Genomic DNA, 6,000 nt, shown 5'->3' with positions numbered 1-6,000 from the left:
CAGAGGGAAGATTATGGTACCAGCCCACTACCATTACTAGCTATAGCCACAGGGGGAAAAAAACAACCTCCAAAAACCAAAAATCTTATTTTCTAGGAACAGACCTTATTTAAAGGAATAAGGATATATGTAAAATGTTGCTGAGAATTTGCAGCAAATGTAAATCAAATACACACCCCTAATGAATTAACTTGATAAATTTAGGTGTGTATAATGTATAGGGCATCCATCTATATTGTCTAATGGGAAAACAGGTTTTCTGTGGGGGGCTACAATTTACAATTATGCTGATAAGGCTGTTAAAGGGAAAAGAAAAAAACACTGTTGCCCTTTCAAATATTCATAATGTATAACAACAGCATTCCCAGACTAAGGCAGTGTTTGTCTTTCCAAAGATCATTAACATTTAAATCATTTCAGGGAATTGGAGAACTAGAAACAAAGTTAAAGTTAACCCAAAAGGGGTGGGGGAATATGGAACTACATACCAAATGCTAGAAAAATCCTTGTGATGCGGGCAATTTTGTTTGTAAAATAAGGTATTGGGTGTGTGGCTTTTGGGTATCAGCATTATGTAGAAATACAGTAAAAAAAAAAGGGGGGGGAGAGAGAGACACACACACAATTAAGCAAATTACGCTGGAAAGAGGGAAAATGAGGTGAGAATGTCCTCAGAAACGGCCCCTCCCCCAGCTCTCAGAAGGTCTTTAGCTACTAGCAGCTTCCGGGAGGACGCAGGTTGTCATGGAGACAGAAGAGGCTTCCTCCTCTGCCCCGGAGCAGAAGCAGCAGGGCTGGTTGAACAAGCAAAGGAACACAGTGGTGAGCCCTTTCGCAGCTCGCAGTGGACATCAAGCAATGACCTAACCCATTGAAAGAGAGAAACGAAAAAGAATGCAAATTCCACACTCCCCCTACCCCCAACACACACATCGGCACAATCATATTATGGACAAAAAGGATACTCTTTGATCACCTAATTACTTAGCTAAAATTTAAATAGATCAAAAAGCTGTTTTTAGAAAAGCCATTTATTTCTTCTAAGGTTCAATAAAAGCAAAACTTACTATTCCAGTATAATTCAGTCTTTCTATGTAATAACCATAGTTACTGGTAATAAGAATAAACAAATAATGTTATAATAATAACATGTAAATTCTTCAAGAAAGTTGTATACCATTTTAGTTACAAGAATCATTCAATGAATACCAGTAATGTGTACAGAAAAATAAGCACAAGTTAACAAATTTCTTAATTTTAAAAATGATTAAAATAGGCACAAATGGAATTATAGAATCTATCAATACTTATAAAGAATCTCTTCTATTTTATAAGATTGCCCTATTTATATTATAAAACAGCAAATTAATTCAACTGGAATTCAAAAAGTCATTAAAAGTGAAAATGTGAGTCAGTGATATACAATAGCATTCTTTATATTTCAATTGTCTGAATGAACATAAATAACATTTCTTCTTTTATTCTGTAGCTTTATTAAATACAAAGCAGTTACTTTGTCTAGAAAATCTATAGTCACACCTTCAATTTATGTTAATCTCCTGTATCCTTTAGTAAGAATGAAAACAGGAAAAAAGTATGTAAATTAAAAAGTTAATAATAAACAATAAATTTACATGTAAATTACTCTTGCAAGCTAATTCCCTTGAGAAAAATTACAAAAGAAAATTAACATAATCACATTCTTGTATTTTTTAATTCCTTATATAAAAATGCTGTGAATGCCTCGGTTTACATATTTTTTATGAACTATGTACATTAAAGTTACCAGTGTGTTTTTTTAAAACATCTACGTGATGGGTAATATAGATGGAATTTTTGACCTTTAAATAAGGAAACAGATATTTATTCACTGGAGAATTTATTCCTCTGGATTCTGAGAGCACAATCAAGCATATAAATAGAAGAATTTATAACATAATGTCATCCTGTTTGTTTCTGGAAAAAAAACAGGGAAAACAAACCAGAAATGAACAAATTTTACATAAAAATGTATCTTAAGCTATAAGAAAAGGCAAAATTTCCTTAAGGGATATTTGTTCTTGCCCAACTTTTTTAAAAAAGTGATATCATGATCAATATTTAAGCTCTTCATAACATCAGTGGCATATTATGACAATAATGTTAATCATCACAATAAAAGATCACTCTACATAGATACGCTGATAGCAATTTATCTTCAGCAAATTAGCTGATGTTCCTGAACTTTTAGGACTACCCTAACTTTTTACTTTGAAGCTTGAAACAACTGAAAATTTTCCTTCTATTTTCTGTTTATTCCCTCTGACCCCTCTCTCATAATGAGTGTGTGTATGTATACATATAAACACATATTTATATAAACATTAAGGTGAAAATACATGTATGTATATATACACATACACATGTATATAATGTGTATATATAAAGAGATTAAACAAAAATATGTATTACACAATAGTGTTAGGCAATATAACACACACACACACAGGCTCCTTGTGTTTTCAGAGGAAATTTCAAACCATTCTCCCGGAGGGAAAAGTGTGGAAAGAGTATAGCTCTGTTCACTTCTTTACTCCTTCCAGGGGAGGAGGAGTGAGATACCTGATAGGGGTTTAAGAGAAGACACCATGAAAATGTGCTTCCACCTTCTGGGCTCTATTTCTGGGTCTTCCTGCCTGCAGAGAGATGGTCTGAATTGCTGTGAGCTGCAGTAACCCTTGTGGGCTGGCTTCGCTCCAGCCAAGACCTGCAACTGTGACTGAGGAGAGCAAATTTGGCCCCCAAACTCAAGTGTGTGTGTGTGTGTGTGTGTGTGTGTGTGTGTGTGATTTTCCCTCTCCTTACTTTCACATTGTACTTCAGGAAGTGAACCCAGACATCAAAAACTAATGATGTACTGTATGGTGACTAGCATAACATAATTAATTAATTAATTAAATCTTATTTAAGAAAGGAAGACGTGAACCCAGCTTCAAATATTTAATGATTTCTCAATTTGTAGTTATCATACAGCGAACAAAACAGCAGAACTTAATCAACTCTCCCAGATTCTATTTTTAATTAATTCTGAAACAGAGAATGCCATAGAAATCTGAACACTAGAATTAGGCTAGTTGTTTTGCTTGTATTATGCGCAAGATTATTTTGAGTTCTGATTTTCTCATTGACATGAAGATGCAACGATAAAGCTCAAAAACCAGGTTTTTAAGGCAATTCATTTCCAACGCAGGACTCCGCTTCAAATAACATGATTTCAATACTGCTTTTTTTTTAAAAAAATAAAAGTATATATATTAAAAGACTTCATTTCCAACTTTACGTATTGTGCTTTGAAAAGTATATCATTAAAGCAACCATTTTTTAAAATAAAATGACATATTCTACATTCCAGTTTAAAGTGGGCGACTCTCTTTAACTTAAATAGGAATTTCTGCACCTCATTTTGGAACTGGGACTTCTTAGTGGCCCGCTGATCGAAGGCAGGCTATACGCAGAGTTGTATTCTCCTGACATTCTGATCCAGTCTCCGGATTTCTCCATCTCTGGAAGCTGCAACATGAAATTCACTTGTTTATTGTACATACTCCTATATGCCCAGAATCATAAAAACCTGGAGGGCTTTTATGTTTATCTAATATTTCTTTCTTGTAGAAGAAAATAAACCAACAATTTTGTAGGCATAATATATGAATGTGAAGAATCATTTATTTTATCTTAATAAAGACTATAAATGGGTCAGAAAGAAAATAGTAAAACAACTACTATAGACCACTGTACTATGTGCCCCATGTTTATCAAATTTTATCCTATTTGTTCTTCATAAGACCCCCAATGAGGTGACTTATATTAGTCCCATTTTAAAGATACAAAAAACTGAGGCTCAGGATCACAAAGTCAATGGCAGTGCCAACATTCAAATTTAGGCTGGCTGACGCCACACCTGCCCAAATCAAGCTGCATTTAGTATATTGCCCTATTAGACATGTTTACTGTTCTACTGCTATCTTTAGTCAATATTATCTCTGAAATCACATTTTCTATTACTTAATATTTATTCAATATACTGTTATGTAGAGAATAAGAAGGTGTGAGAGAAGAAAACACTGTAGTTCTGCCCTTGAGCTTAAAATAATTTAATTTCAGAACCAATTGTTCCGAATTTAAAGCCTTGATCACATGAACTGTTCTGTTCTGGACATGGGAAAAGATGGATTAAATAGACAATGTCTTACCCAATTAGGGTCAGGCAGCATGGACATATACACAGAAGAAATAATTAAACACAGGCACTAGAAAATCAACCAAAAATATAAATAGGAACAGTGGAAAGATCAAAGCAAAATTCAGGCAATATGATAATCATTGATTCAGTTAACATATATATTGCACAGGTACTGTGCCTGGCACAGTGCTAAATGCTGACAAAACATCAGCCAGGAATAGACACCCCCTGCTCTCATGGAGTTTACTGATCAGCAGGGGACACCGAGACGAACAAGCAATGTCTGCGGTGTGTGATGAAGCTAGGTAAAGGGGGACGTACAAGGTGCTCCATGAACAAAAAGTGGGCACTTAAGCCATTCTTCACTAGTTTCCTGCACCAAGGGAAATGTAAGTGGACCTGAGGGATAAAAAGGAGTTAAGTAGGTGGCAAGGTTAGAAGCCACAGGAGGGAACAAACCATACAATACCACAGGGCCAGGCACAGATTCCTGGCCAAAAGTAGACATTTGTGACTTACCAAAGTAACCAAATATATGAAGACGGACATAATTTCAATTCAACCAAGGAAGGAATGATAAGCCGATGTAAGAGCTTAGGTTTGAGGAGACGGGGCTAAAAGATGATGTTTTAAATCTACTTTTGATATTTTAAACTCAGGATAATTAGCCATCTTTTCCTATTACAAATAATGCCACAATGATTAATCTTGTACTTATGTAATAGCGTTCTTTTGTAGGATATCTGTAGGATAAATTCCTGACAGCATGTATTTTTCAATAAAAAAGGCAGGATATAAAATAATATTACTTTACGATCACAGTCTGGCAAACAAATGCACAAATAATTTGTGGCTTTGTGTACAGAAACATACATATGCACAAAATACATGTATGTGAGATTATCTGTGGATCAGGATTTAAAAGAAACTGGGGCTATTAGCACCTACAGGTTTACAATGGTTATTTTTTCCAGTTTATTTCATGTTTCTGATTTTTAAAAATTCTTATAATGAAACTCCTCAAAACACACATACAGAAGATGTATTCAAACTGTGCCTGCTGATATTGATGAATCATTATACACAGTCCACTGAAGAAGAAATATAGTCACTTAACTTTCAGGTTTTAGTTAAACAATATAAATGCCTCCTGTTCTGACAATGATTATTGTAATTGTATGTGAGAAAGGGAAAGCTACCCCTTATAAGCATATAAAAATGGAAGTATTCCATATTCAATTTCAAAATTATCTTACTTAGTGTTTTAATTTTTGTAAGTTTGCCGAGCTAACATGTAGGATCCAAATCCATATACTTGGTGCTCTATATGGTTTATGTCACTTAATTCTCATAGCAACCGCATGACAGAGGCACTATTTTCTTTTTTTTTAATGATTTTTTTATTATATTATGTTAATCACCATACAGTACATACCTGGATTCCGATGCAAAGTTCGATGCTTCATTAGTTGCGTATAACACCCAGTGCACCATGCAATACGTGCCCTCCTTACTACCCATCACCAGACTATCCCATTACCCCACCCCCCTCCCCTCTGAAGTCTTCAGTTTGTTTCTCATGGTCCATANGTGGGCTGTCTCTTAGTTTTTTTGACTGTTTCCTTGGCTGTGCAGAAGCTCTTTATCCTGATAAAGTCCCATAAGTTCATTTTATCTTTTATTTCTCTTGCCTTTGGAGATGTGTCGTGAAAAAGGTTGCTCTGGCCGATGTCATAGAAGTTGTTGCCTATGTTCTCCTCTAGAATTTTGATGGATTC

The sequence above is a fragment of the Ailuropoda melanoleuca genome, chromosome 2, assembly GCF_002007445.2.
Source record: "Ailuropoda melanoleuca isolate Jingjing chromosome 2, ASM200744v2, whole genome shotgun sequence".
Taxonomy (NCBI): Eukaryota; Metazoa; Chordata; class Mammalia; order Carnivora; family Ursidae; genus Ailuropoda; species Ailuropoda melanoleuca.
Note: the sequence above shows the minus strand (reverse complement) of the source record.